The sequence below is a fragment of the Myxocyprinus asiaticus genome, chromosome 30 (genome assembly GCF_019703515.2).
Source record: "Myxocyprinus asiaticus isolate MX2 ecotype Aquarium Trade chromosome 30, UBuf_Myxa_2, whole genome shotgun sequence".
Taxonomy (NCBI): domain Eukaryota; kingdom Metazoa; phylum Chordata; class Actinopteri; order Cypriniformes; family Catostomidae; genus Myxocyprinus; species Myxocyprinus asiaticus.
In genome coordinates, this window is record NC_059373.1 from 11,594,367 (window position 1) to 11,614,904 (window position 20,538).

Below are 20,538 nucleotides of genomic sequence, written 5' to 3' on the forward strand. Positions count from 1 at the left end.
TAAGTTGGAAAGGCTTTACCTTTATTTACATATCCAAAAAAAATATTTGATGCTAAATCAAATAAATCAGACTGATTTGCTTCAGTAGTACATGTTCAGCTTAATTTATCCATAAGCGACTGAATGTCTTCTTGACCATGATATATTCATTTGAGTCCTCTGGGCAGATACCGGCAGGACGACAGTTTAAGTACTTCAGAGATGGTGACTGGCTTATCAGTAACCTGTGAAACATGAATAAATTGTAGCTTCTTTTCTACACATAACTACCAGGAAATCTTTGCTTTTCCTATGAAAAGCAAGAAAAGTTTCTTTTCCAAAGATTAGATCTGATATGGTGCAACTACAAAAGCAGTGGCGATTTTATGGAGTGGCCTGTGGTGGCCTGGGCCATCCCTGAAATCTCACTGGCCACCCTGTGGCCACCCCAGAATTGACTGGTAGTTCATCATGTTCATCAGCACAAGAACGAAGAACCAATAGAAACACCTGTCAATCAAAGATGACATCTCAGGTCATTTGTTGATTTAGAGCCACACTGACCCAGGGTCAGTTTTATATTTCTGACCATTATAGTAGTGGTGGGACTGAAGCTGTGTGAACTGATCTTTGATCAGTGGGGGAGGGGCAGGCCGCGGGTGGCCAGGCAGGTGGCACAGGTCGCAGGCAGCGGGGTTTGTGCTGTGACTGTACTTTAAATCTTTACATGAGTTATTTATGAGCTCTTTATGTGTATTATTGGTCAGTCAGATCAATAAAATCTTCAAAGATTTTATACCTTATTTTATATTTTAAATATGCAGAGGCAGGGCAAATTGCACTTAAATGGCGCAAATGATTTGACTAACTATTTTATTTGGTAATATTCAAAGTAATTGAAGCTATCAGAACATGTGGAAAATAAACCTGAGTAGACACTGTAAATAGAGTTTTGTTTTTTACTGTATTCAGAGCTCAATCTGCAATTTTGGGGTTTCCAGACAGACACTTATATGCCCTCGTACCCAATTTAACAATATTTCTGCTGGACAATGCAGTTATAGCTAATAAATGAATGAATAATTGATTGAATGTGCCTCAATCAGTTATCAGCTGTACTTGTATCTTTTTATGATTATACACTATACCTGATGTTATACGCAGATTAATTCTCTACAATGAGAATAGCTCTTAAAAATGTGCAACTGACTTCTACTAAACAATTACTGATTTAAAAATGGATGTTATGTTAAAATAACCAGAGATTCCCAGAAACTGTAATAGGTTGAAATAGAACAGGAACAGAAAACTGTCAAATGTCAAAACAACAGTCTGATATTGAAGACAAACAATTCAGTGAATGCTAACATGAGTTTAAGAATTCATTTATTCTACATGTGTAGATGTTGAAGCAAAGCAATGCGATATTTACACATTTTGATCATGTGCCATTCGTAAAGGTTCTCCCGGTATCGCCACCCCACACTGGGTCTGTGCCCCATCCTGGCCACCCCAGTAAAAATGTCCTGGATACGCCACTGTACAAAAGTGATTCTGAACTTGTACCTGAGAGCAGATGAAGTGATTTTAGTCCCACTGAGATTCAAGGAGCAAAAAGAGACAACTCCAGTGCCATGTGCTAGATGTCCCATGGCAATCTCCATGTCTTCCTCTGAAAATGCCTGGTTGGTCAAATCAAGCTCCCTAAGGGTATTGTTCCATTTCTGGGTTAGCATGTGTATGCCTTTCTTGGATGCCACCATGGTGTTGCTGTTGAAGTACAGGCCCCAATATAGACACTCCAGTCCTACATAAGATAGCCCAGCAAGGCAAGTTAAGGGAAAAAGTAGCATATTATTGAAGTCCTGCCCAGACGCTTTCAGGCAGTACCTTCGCTACTGTCTGAAAGTAGCAGAATGAATGCTCTGCAGGTATGAGCGCAATTAAGAATTTAATTGAAAATGCCTTTTAAATTTCAAATTCAATTCCTCAGTTTTAACTGAATAAAGAATATAAATGTGGGATGCAGAACAGAATGCAGAATTATGTTTAGAATTTGAATTTAAGGAAGCAGTATATCAAAGAATTTCATGTAACTGCTCTAGTTTTGTAGTTTTTAATATACAACAGTTAGTTCCGGTCCTCGAATCTGATTGGACGAGAGACGTTCCATGAGCACTGATGGTCTCACACCATTAGCACTCTGACGATTCACTGTGTGTATCACTCCGCTGTGTAAGAGTGTAAGAGCAGGGCAGATGTGTTAAGAGCTACTGTATGTGTCTCTTTTTACATGTATTTTATATAATTTACATTACATATATTAGCTAACAGGTGGTGGCAAAAGATCATTTTTGTGTGTAATATGAGCCAGTTAGGTGACATAAAGTGAATCCGCATCAGCCAGTGTTTACATACAACAGCACTCCGTGATCGCTCGTATTACTACTATACTACTAAAGCTAGGAAATAGCTTTAAACAGCTTTAAACAAACAACTTCAGCATTACGGCAAATCATAGCTAAGAGACACAACAGACTGATAAATTACACAACTCAAGGCACTTACCTCTTACCGGAGTTTCCACATTGGAGAGGACGTTCTGTTTAAAATGGCGGAGGACATTGCGGTTTATGTAGTGAATGACCCTTGTGCACAGGCTACCGTGAAATAAGGAGAAATACCTCCGCTTGGACGGCTACTTTTCCACTGAGAAAGCTGATGTTCAGAAAGCTGACAGCATCTCTGCTTGGGTCTGACAACAGGTGATCGCACACGCACCGTCTCTCTCTCTCTGTCTCTCTCTCTCTCTCTCTTTCTCACACACACACACACACACACACACACACACACACATCCATCCTTGTTTATCCAAGAACTTGTTAGAAACAGCACAAGTCGTGATACTATTTCTGAAGTGACATTTTTGAATTACTAACGAAGGCTCGGATGCATCATTTGGTTTGAACCAGCAACGGCAGATTCTGATCCGTCGCGTAAGAAAGTAGTTCCATGCACAAATTCGTTTTTTATGACCGTACTCAGTTTTTACTAATTTTTTTAAATTTACTTGTTCATTGAACTGTTGTGTATAAGCAATATCACACTCGCAATCATGCTATATGTCCCTAAATCAGCACTGCTGTGATTACCTATGCCGAATCACAGCAGTGCTGAAGTAGGGCCATATCGCACTCTTGCTCGTGTGATATTGCTTAAATAATACATTTCAAAAAGTGTAGTTCTTAATCATTTAAACATTGCAGTCTTGACAGTGAGCCAATTGACATGCACGTTGTTACACCAATTATGCTTAATAAGCCGACAATGTGTGTGGTCATGTAAATGCATTAAACTGCTTTCTTAAAGGTCTTAAAGGGCTTAAGAATAAACTGGCCGACAGCTAGATTTTTGCCCATTACAGCAATTTTGTGTTGCATGTAAAGACCTTTACCAGCATCCCTACTGGCTTATCCAATGTGCGCACGTGTTGTACGCTTGCCCATTTACGTTTTGACGTCAAAAGTACAGAATAACCTATGATTTCAAGTGTCATGTAAATGCAGTTTTCTTCCATTGTTTGATTTTTTTAATAAACTGTTTTTTTGGTAGGTTTCGGCATATTGTAGTGCATTTAAACAGGCTCAGTATGAATTACCAATACAAATCTTATCATATAGCATTCTAGATAATTAGATGATTTTAATGATCAAAGTTGAAAAGCCCCTTATAGAAATTTCATTATAGATAATAAATTAACTAACTTTCTTTTCATGGACCATGGTGGAAGAACATTTCATTTCCCAGAATGCTCTAATTTACATATTTTACTATATATTCAACAAACATATTCACATGTTTTAACTTTTGTAATAAGCCATATGATAATAAAGGCTTTTTAATTAATAAGAGTGCCATGGTTATCCAGATTTTTGTTTTTGGACTATTATGAATGCTTGACCATAGAGCACCTTAAGTTTATACTCCACCTTGGAAGCACTCTCTATCTTTGGACATTTTAATGTCAATATCATACGGTGGATTTGTTGTGGAGCTGTATGATAAAATTATCAAATTCAGAAATTCTGTCCAATCTTGATGCTCGGTAGCAAAGCATTTACACAGTAACATTTTCACTTCAGCAGGCACATAAATGTCTGCTCTCTTGTTATTTTGAAAACAACAAAACCAGAGCAAACAGGGCAGAGCAAACAGGGCAGTGGCTGTGATGCGGGAACCGCTATGCAAATCCATCACTCGAAGGTGAGGGGCGCTATGGAACACATTGTTCAGGTCACTGTCAATTATGAAGCAGTGAGAGGAAGTGGCAATGCACAGCTTCTCTAGCATGGGGACTCCAGACATTGAACTGGGCGTGTTGCGGATCATTTTAGGAACTGGAGTCACATTCATCAACCTAAAAGTCTGACATTACAAAATAATATAATTTAAAAGAGAGGCAAACATTGGATAATGTAGTTAGAGAAAAACATCAGGCATATGCATTCAAACAGGATGTTTAAAAACATTAACCCTTGAACAGTGTAACGTTGTTGGCTCTGCTGACAATGATGGCAATTACGAAGACGTGAAGATGAAGATCCCAAGTGCAGTTTATTTACAAACGTGAACACCAATAACCCTGTCTACAAAACAAAACATGAACATGGACTAAACTAGACTAGACTTGACTATGGCTTGACTACAATGTACCAACACATACCATCACATTCAATACTTGACAACTAGACAATGAAAACATGAGGGCTTAAATACAAGACATGGGAGAACATAAACCAATGAACAAACAGAACTTATAACAAGCTAATTAAACAATAAACCAATGAAAACATGACACATGAACATGGAGGGAAAACAGAAATCACATGACAAGGGAAACAGGAACACATGACATGAAACAGGAACTAGAATTTCAAAATAAAAGACATGAATCAACAAAATACACCTGACATATCCCCCCCACTAAGGGGTGGCTCCTGACACCCCAACACATAAACAAAACACGTAAAACATGACATAAATTCAAAGTTCTGTAGGGAGCTGGGGGGGGTGGGTGTCTTGAGGTGTGGAGGTGGCATGGCAAGAAAGGGCGAGGGGCATGGGACCAAGGCAAAGTCCGTGGGGGTGGAGGCATGAGAGGCTCGAGGGGCAGAGCCATGGAAGGCAGAGCCGTGAGAGGCTCGAGGGGCGGAGCCATGGAACATGGTGCCCGGAGAATAGCCAAAGACTCGAAGGGCCAGGGTGGAGCCGATGGCAGGGAGGACCAAGGCGGTGCTGGAGGCTCGGAGGAGCAAGGTGGAGCTGAGGGATCGGAAGACTGAGGTGGAGCCGGTGGGACTGTGGACCAAGGTGGAGCCTTAGGGAAGGAGGTCCCCAGTGAAGCTGACAGATCGGAGGGACGAGGCGCAGCCAGAGGATCGGAGGGCCAAAGCGGAGCCAGGTGACCGACAGACCAAGGAGGAGCCAGAGGGACGAGGGACCCTGGCACAGCCGACAGGCTGAAGGACCGTAGTGGAGCCGAGGGAACGCAGAGCTGAGGCAATGTCGAGGAGACCGACAGGCCAAGGTGAAGTCCAGGGCTCGGAGGGTCCAGGCGGGGTCGGAGGGCAAAAAAAGTTCCCCTTGCCTGCTCAGGAGATCTAAGGGTGGGTATAAGGGTGGGAACCATCTCCAGGTCCCACTGCTCAGGTGTGGCTGTGACGTGGCAAGGAGCAGGCTGAGGCGTTGCTGTGACGTGGCATGGAGCAGGATGAGGCGTTGCTGTGACGTGGCATGGAGCAGGCTGAGGCGTTGCTGTGACGTGGCATGGAGCAGGCTGAGGCGTTGCTGTGACGTGGCATGGACCTCTGGCTCGGCGGCGGCCATGACGTGGACCTCTGGCCCGGCGGCGGCGGCCATCACGTGGACCTCTGGCCCGGCGGCGGCGGCCATCACGTGGACCTCTGGCCCGGCGGCGGCGGCCATCACGTGGACCTCTGGCCCGGCGGCGGCGGCCATCACGTGGACCTCTGGCCCGGCGGCGGCGGCCATCACGTGGAACTCTGGCCCGGCGGCGGCGGCCATCACGTGGAACTCTGGCCCGGCGGCGGCGGCCATCACGTGGAACTCTGGCCCGGCGGCGGCGGCCATCACGTGGAACTCTGGCCCGGCGGCGGCGGCCATCACGTGGAACTCTGGCCCGGCGGCGGCGGCCATCACGTGGAACTCTGGCCCGGCGGCGGCGGCCATCACGTGGAACTCTGGCCCGGCGGCGGCGGCCATCACGTGGAACTCTGGCCCGGCGGCGGCGGTCATGACGTGGAACTCTGGCCCGGCGGCGGCGGTCATGACGTGGAACTCTGGCCCGGCGGCGGCGGTCATGACGTGGAACTCTGGCCCGGCATCCGCCTCCCCCACAGTGAACGGGGAACCAATGAACCGTAGGGCGAGGTCGATATATTGAGCCAGGTTGAGGGAACTCCAGGCATAAAAAAAAAAAATGGACTCATTCAGTCCAAATCTAAAACAGTCTTTGAGGGCAACCTCATTAAAGTCCACCTGGCTGGCTAGACCGCAGAAGTCCTCAACATAATCCTCAAGGGGACGATTCCCCTGCCGTAGGCGCAGAAGTAACACTGCTGGGTTCGTGGTGGTGAAGTATTCTGTAATGTTGTTGGCTCTGCTGACAATGATGGCAATGACAAAGACGTGAAGATGAAGAACCCAAGTGCAGTTTATTTACAAACATGAACACCAATAACCCTGACTACAAAACAAAACATGGACTCGGCTACGGCTACGGCTACGGCTACGGCTACGGCTACGGCTACGGCTACGGCTACGGCTACGGCTACGGCTACGGCTACGGCTACGGCTACGGCTACGGCGTACCAAACACATACCATCACATTCAATACTTCACAACTAGACAATGAAAACATGAGGGCTTAAATACAAGACATGGGAGAACATAAACCAATGAACAAACAGAACTTATAACAAGCTAATTAAACAATAAACCAATGAAAACATGACACATGAATATGGAGGGAAAACAGAAATCACATGACAAGGGATACAGCAACACATGACATGAAACAGGAACTAGAATTTCAAAATAAAAGACATGAATCAACAAAATACACCTGACAAACAGGCTGTTTTAAAATGGTTTATGTTAATGATAATGATACCAATTTTAATCAAGAAAAAAATGTGAATTCTTTTGAGGTGTGATTAATCCTATATTTGAGCCTGGTTATATCTGGCAATGTATTAAAGGAGCACTAAGTAATCTTTTAAAGTATGTTGAAGAATGGCCTATACCGACACCTAGTAGACTGAATGCTGCATCATTCAAACCCTGTAGTTTTCAGTTACCAATGCCATTGTAGAAATTCAATATGCACAGTAAACCAGGATTAATTTAATCCATGAATCAAAGTGTCCAATAACAGGTAAATTACTGAGATTAAGTGAGTAGTATTCAGATAGTCATGTGATGCTAACATGGCTGCCTCCATGAGGGCACCTCTGCCCCATGTGCAGTGCTGTGAAAAAGTATTTCTTCTGTTTTTGTGTATATCTCATACTATATTTTTTCAAAAATTCAAACAGAATCGAACATAAAACAAAGGCAATCTAAGTAAACACAAAATACAGTTTTTAAATGATAATGTTTTTTATTGAAGCAAAAAAATTATCCAATACCAACTGGGCCTGTGTAAAAAAGTAACTAAATCTCCCAAATCTATGAAACTGCATTCATAATGGGGTTCAGCTGGACTAGAAACACCCAGGAAACATCTGATTACTGCAGCCCTATTCAATCAAATCAACACCTAAATAGCACTTTTTCAGCAGCATGAAGTTGGCTAAAAGGTCTCACCCAGTAGCACACTATGCCAAGATCGAAAGAAATTCCAGAAATGAGGGGGTCATGTGACGCCATGTGAGAGACAGACGTGTGAATGACGAGCTCTGCGAGCTTTGCTGGTTTTTTAAATTATTTTCATGTTGTGATCCGGTGAGATTCGATACACCCAATTACATACTTGCTCTTTGAGGTAAATATGGCGGGGAAGTCAAAATTCTGCTCGACATAACAGGCCATAAACTGGAAATCGAGCGAGCTCACAGAGTGCCGGCTCGGAGATCTACTGAGGGAGATAGGCCTCGATGCATTCTGGCCAAGTTTCTGAAATTATCCGATAAAGATCTCGTGTTGCACCAGGCGAGGAGCAAAGGGAAGCTTTCTTGGAAGAACCATAATATTTTCTTGTTCCCGGACTTTGCAAATTCCACAAGAGAGAAACGTGATTGGTTCAAGGAATGCAAGAAACTCTTACATCAGAAAAAGATCTCGTTTGCTCTGATGTTCCCGGCCAAACTGAAATAGAAACGAAGAATGGTCACAAAGTATTTACTTGTCCAAAACAGGCACTCTCCTTTATAAATACATTGGAGTAAGCCATTTGATGTTTCTTATATTAGTGGACTGACTCGCGGTTTAGGTACTCTATTATCTGAGGAAGCTGGGTGCCATTTTTATTTCTTTTTGTGTTGACTCTGCCTAGCAGCTGGAGTTTGTTTTATGGCATGACTCCAAGAAATTTTGAGATTGAGAGATTTTGCATTGATGGAAGATTTTTTGTTACACTGAAGTTTCCGGCCAGATTGAGAATGGACACTTTGGATGACCACAAAATATCTATATTTTCACATAAAGGACGTCTTTTATAAAGTTGACGGGCTGAGTAAGTTATGGTGTTTTTTTTTTTTTTTTTTTTTTTTGTGTGGCCTCCGAGTTAGTTTGGCTCTTGATCATCCGAGGAACCGGGATGCCGGTTTTGTTTTTCGCGCTGGTTCTGCCTAACGGCTGGCGCTTGTTTTGTGGAATTACACTACTTCGGGACAGTTGTGGTTAAATATGCTTGTTCTTTGTGCTTATGCCTCCTAGTAGAATGATTACCTCATCTGCTGCACTCATAACAGCTGGTTCACTGAACAATTGTTTGTCTGTCCGAGGAAACTGAACGGTTTTATATTAGCTGGAGTTTATTTTGAGGAGGAACACACCTTCAAGACAGTTCTGTGAATGAATCTACATGTTTTTTTCTGTTATTCTGCCTGTTGGCTGGGGTATGTTTTACAAAGTATTTTCTGTTATTGTAATTGTGTCTCACAAAATTTGTGCAGAAGCACCGGACTCGAGCATTCCGATGGCAAAGTTGTCACGGGGGCTCTCGTAGGCGTACATGGACTCTTTGAGTTTAGAGGGATTGTCGGCGGTTGGCGCTGTCGTGCACGGGGTTAATGCACATGTTTTTTTTTTCTGTTTGTTTGTTAAAAAAAAGTTCGAGGTTTGATTGTTGCATTAATGGGGAATGTGGTCTGTATAATTTTGTTTTTGACACACTCATTTTTTTTATTTTTTATTATTATATCAATATGTCAAATGTTAATGTGAATGGGTTATCTCTCTCCACATGGAATGTAAATGGGTTGGGGCACCCCATAAAAAGAAGGAAGGTTATTTCTGTTCTTAAGTGCAAGAAATATGATATAGTGTTTCTACAAGAAACACATCTTTCCCCGTAAGAAGCTGAAAAATTTGGGAAGATATGGGGTGGACATGTTTTCTTCAGTGCTGGCTCAAGTAAGAGCAGGGGAGTCATTATATTGATTAATAAACATCTACAATTCAATGTCTCAAACAGATTAAAGATAAATTAGGAAGAGTCATTGTTGTGTTAGGAGAAATTCAGGGGCAAAGGTTGATTTTGGCTAATATTTATGCACCTAACGCTGATGATCAGGGCTTTTTATAGATCTTGAAGGGATGTTGCAAGCCGTTGGCATCTCTCATGACATAATATTGGGAGGAGACTTTAATCTTTTGATGGACTCAGTCCTTGATCACAGTGAAGCAAAAGTGTGTAAACCCCCTAGAGCTACACTGACACTTCACAAGATCTGTAAAAATCTTGGTCTTGTAGATATCTGGCGAGTTCTGAACCCATCTGGTAGGGATTATAAATTTTTTTTCATCAGTTCATAGGATTTATTCTAGAATAGATTTTTTTTTATATCGAAGTCCCTCATTTCATCTGTTGTTGATTGCTCAATTGGAAATATCTTAGTCTCAGATCATGCCCTGGTGAGTTTAGAGTTATTGCCACATACAGAGAAAAGGAAATAATATAATTGGCCATTTAATGTATCCCTTTTGCAAAATCCTGATTTTCAACAAATGTTAAAGACTGAAATCAGTGTCTATATGGAGACCAACTGGTCCTCAGTATCCTCTGTGGGCGTGGCTTGGGAGGCACTTAAGGCGGTTCTTAGGGGTCGAATCATACAGTATGCCTCATTTATCAAAAAATTCAAAGCACGAGAACTTGTGGAGTTGGAAGGAAATATTAAAAGTGCCGAGGCAGAGCTGGAGCACCATATGTCATCTGATGGCCTCAGAGAATTGACCCGATTGAAATACAGGTATAATACTATTCTGTCGCAGAAAGTGGAGTTTTGGTTGTTCAGGGCAAGACAGTCATACTTTGAGTCAGGGGACAAAGCAGGGAAGCTTTTGGCTAGATATGTTAAGCAGAGAGAGTCTTTTTCTACTATTCCCTCAGTGAAATCTGCTTGTGGTGAAATTTTTACCTCAGCCATTGATATTAATAATGCTTTTAAAGAATTCTATCTTGATCTCTATAGTTCCACGTCTTCGTCTACTGATGAAGATATTAGGAACTTTGTGGAACCATTAGAACTCCCTAAATTGACGATTGAGCAAAAAAACTCTCTTGATTCTGAGATAACCTTGGAGGAACTTGACGAGGTAATCAAGTCCCTACCTACTGGTAAGGCTCCGGGGCCAGATGGTTTTGCCACTGATTTTTTTTAGATCTTATGCTACAGAACTGGCTCCACTTTTGTTAGAAGTTTATACTGAATCATTAAAGAATGGAAAGCTTCCACCAACCATGACACAAGCCCAGATCAGTCTGATTCTTAAAAAGGACAAAGATCCAAGCGAGTGTAAAAGTTACTGTCCAATTTCCCTGATCCAGCTAGATGTAAAAATTCTGGCAAAAATTTTGGCTAACCGATTAAGTAAGGTTATGACATCTCTTATACATATAGATCAGGTGGGGTTTATTCGGGGCTGCAGCTCTTCTGACAACATTAGGCGTCTCATCAACATCATGTGGTCAGTGGCAAAAGAGCAGACTCCGGTTGCTGCCATCTCACTTGACGCCGAAAAGGCGTTTGATATGGTAGAATGGGATTAACTTTTTAAGATTTTGGAAATATATGGGTTCGGGAGTACGTCTATTGGTTGGATTAAGTTACTTTATAAACACCCTGTAGCAGCGGTACAAACAAATTGATTAATTTCAGATTATTTTACTCTGGATGGGGCACCCGTCAGGGCTGCCCTCTTTCCCCATTATTGTTCTGTCTTGCCCTGGAACCATTAGCAGCCACGATAAGAAAAGATGATGATTTTCCAGGGGTGATGGCGGGAGGTGTGGCGCATAAGCTTCTGCTTTATGCAGATGATATTTTATTATTCATCTCCGACCCCACTAGATCCATGCCTTGCCTCCACAGAATTATTAATTCCTTTTCCAAGTTCTCAGGATACAAAGTCAACTGGTCTAAATCGGAAGCTTTGGCTTTGACAGCATACTGTCCAGTAACGGCCTTCCAGCCAGGCACCTTCCAGTGGCCCAAACAGGGCATTAAGTATTTGGGCATTTTATTCCCAACAAATTTGTCTGATTTAGTCAGAGTTAATTTTGACCCTTTAATAAAACAGTTTTCGAGCGATGTAGACAGATGGGTTTCATTACATTTATCGATGATTGGGAAGGTTAATGTTATTAAAATGAACTGTATTCCAAACTTTAACTACTTGCTACAGTCTCTCCCTGTAGATGTCCCCCTCTCTTATTTCAAGCAATTTGATAGCATAGCGAAGTCTTTCATTTGGAGTGGTAAGCGCCCCAGACTACATTTCAATAAATTACATAGGCCGAGTGACAAAGGTGGGCTAGGCCTACCCAAGATTTTGTTTTATTATTATGCATTCGGTCTCAGACATTTGGCTCATTGGTCGCTTCCACCTGAAGAGCCCCTCCCTGGTTCTGCATTGAACAAGATCTCCTTGCCCCTATTTTGCCATTGCACAGCCTTTCCATCAAACTAAAATTATTTCACATTTACACTCAGTATGGACAAAAGTGTCCAGAGTGTTTAATTCAGATATTTATCTAAATGTTGCCTCAAGCCTATGGCTAAACCCCAAACTATGCATTAATAAGTCCCCTTTTTGTTGGTCAGAGTGGATTGCGAGGGGGGTTAATTCACTTGGTGATCTTTACGAGAGCGGAGTGATGAGATCCTTTGAAAATCTGGTTCAATATTTTGGGATCCCTAGATCTCAGTTTTTTAGGTATCTTCAGTTACGCAATTTCCTCTGTACTATTTTTGGGAGTAGCATACACCCCCCTAATGCAGCAGATACTCTAGGAGTGTGATTTCTGCTTTTGGAAAGGGCCATGAGGCATCAGTGTATTACTCCTTATTAATTCAGAGTCTGGGGGACGGAGTCTCAACCACTCTCAAGAGATTATGGGAGAAAGATTTGAACCTGGAATTGGAGGAGAGAGAATGGGCTAGGATTTTAAAAAACATAAAAACTGCATCGAGAGATGCAAGGGTGCACCTTATACAATTCAAGATTTTACATCGGTTCTATTGGACCCCCTTTAAATTGTATAGGCTTGGTCTTAAAGACACACCCACCTGCTGGCGATGCCAATCAGAGGAAGGAGACATGGCCCATGTTTTTTGGTGGTGCGCTGAGATTCAGGAATTTTGGTTGAAGGTACAGAGTGTTCTGTGTGACGTGTTGGGCATTCGGATTTCGTTTTGCCCCAGACTCTGTGTGTGTGTGTGTGTGTGTGTGTGTGTATGTGTGTGTATATGTTTATGTATGTATGTGTATGTGTGTATGTATGTATATATATATATATGTGTGTGTGTGTGTGTGTGTGTGTGTGTGTGTGTGTGTGTGTGTATGTATATATTTATTTATTATTTTATTCTCTGTAAATGTGTGTACTTATGTAAGACTACTGGGATGTTCGTTTGGGGTGGGGTTCTTGATCGGGGAGGGGAAGTAGTGGGTGTTAATGTCGATTCACTGTATATATGTTTTGTTTTTCTTTGTTTTGAAAATTAATAAAATGTTAATCACAAAAAAAAAAAAAGAAATTCCAGAAATGATGAGGAACAAGGTGATTGAAAAAGCTTTGTAACCCTTCCCAGACTGATGTATTTCAAAGACTCTGGGACTCCAAAGAACCACAGTGAGAGCCATTATCTCCAAATGGAGAACTTAGCACAGTAGTGATCCTTCCCAGAAGTGGCTGACCTTCCAAAATTCCTCCAAGAGCACAGCGACGACTCATCCAGGAAGTCACAAAAAAGCAAAGGATAACATCCAAGGAACTGCAGGCCTCTCTCACATCAATAAAGGTCACTGTTCATGACTCCACTCTCAGAAAGACACTGGTCAGAAATGGCATCCATGGAAGAGTTGTGAGGCGAAAACCACTGCTAACCCAGAAGAAAATTAAGGCTCATCTGAATTTTGCCAAAACACTCCTTGATGATCCTCAAACCGTTTGGGAGAATGTTCTGTGGACTGATGAGTCGAAAGTGGAACTGTTTGGAAGACAAGGGTCCCGTTACATCTGGCATAAATCAAACACAGAATTCCACAAAAAGAACATCATACCCACGGTCAAGCATGCTGGCGGTAGTGTGATAGTGTGTGGATGCTTTGCTGCTTCAGGGCCAGGGTGACTTGCAATAATTAAGGGAAACATGAATTCTGCTCTCTACCAGAAAATCCTAAAGGAGAACGTCCAGTCATCAGTCTGTGTGTTGAAGCTCAAGCGCAACTGGATTATGCAGCAAGACAATGATCCAAAGCATAGGGGTAAGTCCACCACCGAATGGCTCAAAAGAAGCAAAATTAAAGTTTTGGAGTGGCCTAGTCAAAGTCCTGACTTGAACCCGATTTAGATGCTGTAGCAGGTTGCCTTTGTTTTATGTTATATCTCGTTTGAATATCTAAAACAATTTAGTATGAAAAATACACAGATATAGAAGAAATCAGGAGGCAAATACTTTTTCACAGCACTGTAGAAGAAAACAGCTTTTATAAGGTTACTGATGTGACTGAACTCTTCATCTCACGTGAGTGCTCATGATTTTATACATATGTTTCAAAATTACTATTAATGTCTTTAGATGTAAAATTTTTAATGAGGAAAAAACCTACTGAGTGCACCTTTAACATGTATTTCAGGTGATCTGATCACAAGTGGACCGTGCTAAATACAGGTGTAAACAGGGTCAAAAAGTTTTGAGATCATATCAGTCAAACCACATTAAAAGCATACTTACTTTTTGCTTTTTTGTTACTTTTTTGCACTATATTAACATGCAGTAACACACTTATGTAGAGATTAATGGATGCAGTCATGAAATCAGAGACCCTTCCCTTGAAATACTATCACAAGTGGTCACAGTAGACGCATTGAGATGCATGTTACTACCAGGTGTTAAACAACGTTTTTTTCTCAGTTGAACACTTTTGATCGGATCACCCAAAATAGTTTTAATACCACCTGGGATATCATGAGGATGAGTAAATGAATAGAAACTATTTTGGGTGAACTATCCCTTTAATTGGGTTGCATATACACAATGTTTTTGGATGTTTTCTGAGGGTTTCTTTCTTTTTAGATTAGTAGACAAGTCGACTACAAATTTATGTTTAAATTTGGGAAGCTGGCAGTATCCACCATCTAATTTAGTAATGATCTCCAGCAGCCTGAGCTCAGGACAGCAACCTTTCTTTAGATTAGGAGACATTCACTCATCAGAAACAAAAATAACAACTCAAACAATAATGCTGACGATTAATTTGATCCATTCTACATAAGAGTCCAATGAAGTAAATATCAACTTACAGACAAAACGCTAAGAAGTCGGTCACTCTTGGAGCTGTGTGTGAAATAAATACTCTATATTTGGCTGCCATACGTCTCAAGGAAGGACACCAGGCCATCAATATGAAACTGTATTTAAAAAAATATGAAACATTGTAAAGCTTTGTCAAGGAAAGAGCAACAAAAAGAAAGTGTCATACTTCTATAACAGAAAAAAAATTAAAGTGCCACCTTGCTTCTTAAATCAAAGGGAACAAGAATAAAGGTGCGCTTAGTAACTTTTTGCTCGTGTCATCTTGGACTTACAGTGACACCCAGTGGTGTGGATGTAATATCATTCAAATTCAACAGTTTTCAGTTACAGACGCCATTTTAGAAATTCACTATTCACAATTAGCCATGATTAATTAAATCCAAGAGTGAATGTGTCCAATAACAAGATGGTTACTGAGACTTTTTGGTGATCGAATCAAATGTGGTCAACGCTAAATACAGGTCTAAAAATTTTTGAGATCTGATCACAAAAACCACATAAACGCATATGAATGCATCACATTTGATGTGTAAATGCTAATTCGTCCTGAATGCATCCCGGCAGCAGCGAAGCCCCACCCCTCACCTGTCAATCAACCGCTGTGCTAAAACAAGAGTTTAAACTTTACCAGTTACAAGTGGCTTTAAAAGGAAATAACTGTCCAATCTGAATATTTTAAAAAGCGGATATATACACACATGTGAACTTAACGGATCTTCAACAGTGTGTCTGATATCAACATGCATGGACACTAATGAGAAGCATGAACATCTGCAGCTCAGTTTAATACAACTAATCCACTAAAATAATGGACAATTCTGCTCGAAATGTTGATTTAAATTTTTAGCTGCATCAGGGAGAAATAGCACAGTGTGTATTTTTATTTTCTTTGCACTTTCTTTGTCTTTCTGACTTTGTTGTGGTTTATTATCACGCAGGAACACACTGACATACTGATTGATGTATGTCATCATGAAACAGAGTCCCTCCAAATACAACCACAAGTGGTCACAGAAGATGCATTTTAACAACCAGGTATAAACAGTGATGTGTCTCACCTGACCACATGTGATCGGATTACCGGAAATGTATATTAACACCAGGTGGAAATGGGGTCTATGATTAAGCAAGTAGTATTCAGCTGGTTATGTGATTCTAAAATGGCAGTCCCATGAGGGTGCCCCTGCCCCATGTAGAATAAAACAGTTTTGATAAGGTTACTGATATGACTAGAGTCCTCATCATAATTTGCATTTAATTTCTTTAGGAGTAAAACTTTTTAATGGGGAAACATTTACTGAGTGCACCTTTAAAGTTCTATTCACACACACACCTCAGAATGATGCACATTTATATTCTCCAATGAACAACAATCAGGGCCAATGCTATGGAAGGCTTTCTCTGTCACTCCCATGTAGTAAAACAGCTTGAGAGAATTAAGATTGGGGCAGGACCATTCTATGGCAAAGGAATTTTGATTACCTGAATAACATAATCAACATGTTTTTTTTCCAGTTGCAAAGGGAAAAGTCCCTCAGCTGAGAGAATCTGGAGGAAACTGAGACAACAAATTGCAAGACTCAACAATTAAGTACAAATCATCTATTGCTATGCATAATCTTACATGAAAAAAAAAATGGCTTTGTTAGTTCCTCCTGTTTAAAAACAATACTTGCTTGTTAAAAATGAAAAATCACAACACTTCTTGTTTAGATCAACCACTGTTTCAACCAACCTGTTTTGAGCTAGCCAGTCTATAGTATTCCTAATATTCTGTTCAGTCCCTCGTAACTGACTCTTACCAGTTTCAATATCAGTAGCCAACTGACACTCTGTGCCACAAGATGGATGCAGCTCTGTTCCAAACACAGTAAACTCGGCCAACCCTTTTAAAGAGCATATAAGTGCAACTATCAACATAAACCGAAGCATGCTATTTGCATTATATTAGGAGAGGCTGATGCATGGACCAATATGTGACTCACCTGCAAAGAAAAGGTACAGCTCCATCCTGCAGAACTGCAAACTGAAAAATTTTCACCAGCACATCTACTGGTAAGATCTGGCCCCAGTTGTCAAAACTATCCACATGCACACTGTCCAAATCAAAACTTTTGTCAACAGCTCCTTCTGTGACTTTAGCAACTTTGGTTTTTACAGGAGCTTTTTTTATTTTGATAGGAGCGATTTTGCTTTTGCCCTTTGCATTTACCTTCTGTTTGGGCTTCCATACGCTGTCATCACTACTTACAGCTGAAGTCAGACGTTTACATACACCATAGCCAAATACATTTAAACTCTGTTTTTCACAATTCCTGACATTTAATCATAGAAAACATTCCCTATCTTAGGTCAGTTAGGATCACTACTTTATTTTAAGAATGTGAAATGTCAGAATAATAGTAGAGAGAATTATTTATTTCAGCTTTTATTTCTTTTATCACATTCCCAGTGGGTCAGAAGTCAAATCAAATCAAATCCCTTTATTGTCACTCAACCATATACACAAGTGCAACAGTGGGTGAAAGTCTTGGGTGTGGTTCCAAGCAACATAGCAGTATGACAATTACAGTTTACATACACTTTGTTAGTATTTGGTAGCATTGCCTTTAAATTGTTTAACTTGGGTCAAACATTTTGGGTAGCCTTCCACAAGCTTCTCACAATAAGTTGCTGGAATTTTGGCCCATTCCTCCAGACAGAACTGGTGTGAGTCAGGTTTGTAGGCCTCCTTGCTCGCATAAGCTTATTCAGTTCTGCCCAATCAGATTGAGGTCAGGGCTTTGTGATGGCCACTCCAATACCTTGACTTTGCTGTCCTTAAGCCATTTTGCCACAACTTTGGAGGTATGCTTGGGGTCATTGTTCATTTGGAAGACCCATTTGCGACCGAGCCTTCACTTTATGCCTGATGTCTTCAGATGTTGCTTCAATTTATCCACATAATTTTCTATTTTGTGAAGTGCACCAGTCCCTCTTGCAGCAAAGCATCCCCACAACATGATGCTGCCACCCCCATGATTCACAGTCGGGATGGTGTTCTTCGGCTTGCAAGCCTCACCCTGTTTCCTCCAAACATAACGATGGTCATTATGGCCAAAAAGTTAAATTTTTGTTTCATCAGACCAAAGGAAGTTTCTCCAGAAAGTAAGATCTTTGTCCCCATGTGCATTTGCAAACTGTGGTCTGGCTTTTTTTTATGGCGGTTTTGGAGTATTGGCTTTTTCCTTGCTGAGCAGCCTTTCAGGTTATGTCGATATAGGACTCGTTTTACTGTGTATATAGATACTTGTCTACCTGTTTCCTCCAGCATCTTCACAAGGTCCTTTGCTGTTGTTCTGGAATTGATTTGCACTTTTCGCACCAAACTACGTTCATCTCTAGGAGACCGAATGTGTCTCCTTCTTGAGATTCATGATGGCTGTGTGGTCCCATGGTGTTTATATTTGCATACTATTGTTTGTACAGATGAACGTGGTACCTTCAGGCATATGGAAATTGCTCCCAAGGATGAACCAGACTTGTGGGGGTCCACAATTTTTTTTCTGAGGTCTTGGCGGATTTCTTTTGATTTTCCCATGATGTCAAGCAGAGGCACTGAGTTTGAAGGTAGGTCTTAAAATACATCCACAGGTACACCTCCAATTCAGTACACCTACTACCAGAAGCTAATTGGCTAATTGCCTAAAGGCTTGACATCATTTTCTGGAATTTTCCAAGCTGCTTAACGGCACAGTTGCGAGGAAGTAGGCCTACAAACCTGACTTAGTAACACCAGTTCTGGAGGAATGGGCATAAATTCCAGCAACTTATTGTGAGAAGCTTGTAGAAGGCTACCCAAAACTTTTGACCCAAGTTAAACACAGACTTTGAAAAATATTTAACTTTATCATTGCTCCTCTTCAACTGAATACACTGTTGCTCATGTATTCAGCAGGTAAGCAGGTCTTCGCTTAAAAATTGAAACAATCCTGGAATTTAGAGTTTACAGCACCAATACTAAAAACATAATCAAAGCGTTTTGCTCCATTGTTGTTACTGCTTTAATCCCATGATGCTTTGTATTAACACTACCTACAGAGATTCTTTGGTACTGTAAACACAACCTCTGCCATAGGCGAGAGCATAAAGGCCCACTAGCATGTTACGACAGTAAATCACTATTTGCGGATACGATACGAATGAAAGGGGAGAGCCGTAAACTGTCACCAAAACTGAATTCCCTTCTAAAAAAGCAATTTTATCATAGTAAACTCTACACATAGTTCACTTCAAAATGACTTTTTAGTGTAAATCATGTTGAAGATTAGCAGACAGGCGGTCAATTCATTAAGTAATGAGCTGTTTCCTCAAAGCAGTTTATTCAGCGTAATGAAGCATCTCTCCTTTGACATCCAGTCAATATGAACTGCCTCTGGTCTCCTCATTACCAGTGTACCGCCAGTGGATATGCTAACCTTACATTGGTAGAGGGGTTCTGCTACCGCTGGTCAGTGTAGATCATCATATCCGCTTTCTTGGCTAGCCTGCCTGGCCTGCCCACTTTTGATTGAGTAGCATTGTTTTTTGCAAAATAAACTATAAAACATTCACGTTCAGGGGAGATATAGTACATTGGCAATTCTTAATTCAAAGAATATATTAAAAATAACCAATAATGTTTAAAACAAAAAAACAAACAAATATATATATATATATATATATATATATATATATATATATATATATATATATGTGTGTGTGTTTTATAGTTTATTTTGTGAAAACAATGCTACTCAATCGAGAGTGGGCAGGCCAGGCAGAACCCCTCTACCAATGTAAGATTAGCATGTCCACTGGCGGTACACTGGTAACGAGGAGACCAGAGGCAGTTCATATTGACAAGATGTTAATTTTACTCAAACACATACCTACTGGTCAGGGTCATTTATCTGAGGATCATTTATCAACCTATCCAAATGTCTGTGAAAGTTAGTTTTGTGGTCAAATTCATATAAACAAATGCAAGGTTACTGCTTCAAAACCACACTTCAGGCTTTTGTGTATTGACTTAAAATTATTTTATGACTTCCTGTGTTCTACTTCAAACAAGGAAGCAATCAAAACATCTTTTATTGAAAAGTGATATTGTACATTGAAAGATAACTTCAAGAGTGTTATCATATATATATATATATATATATATATATATATATATATATATATATATATATATATATATATATATAACATAAATAAATCAAAATCCCTCCTGATAACACACTCTTTACGTTATCTTTCAATGAGTCAGTATCACTTTTCAATAAAAGAGATGTTTTGATTACTTTCTTTTTTGAAGTAGAACACAGGAAGTCATAAAATAATTAAGTCAATACACAAAAGTATTGTGTGTGTGTGTGTGTGTGTGTGTGTGTGTGTGTGTGTGTGTGTGTGTGTGCGCGCCAAAAAGTTAGCGTGGCAGTTCTGTTTTCAGATAATTGAACTGTGTGT

General features: G+C 40.7%; 1 pseudogene; it reads right to left on the reverse strand.

Annotated features, from left to right (window-relative positions):
- Window positions 1-95: 95 nt before the first annotated feature.
- On the reverse strand, window positions 96-19,191 carry LOC127421639 (F-box/LRR-repeat protein 6-like; annotated as a pseudogene).
- Between the last annotated feature and the right edge of the window lie 1,347 nt (window positions 19,192-20,538).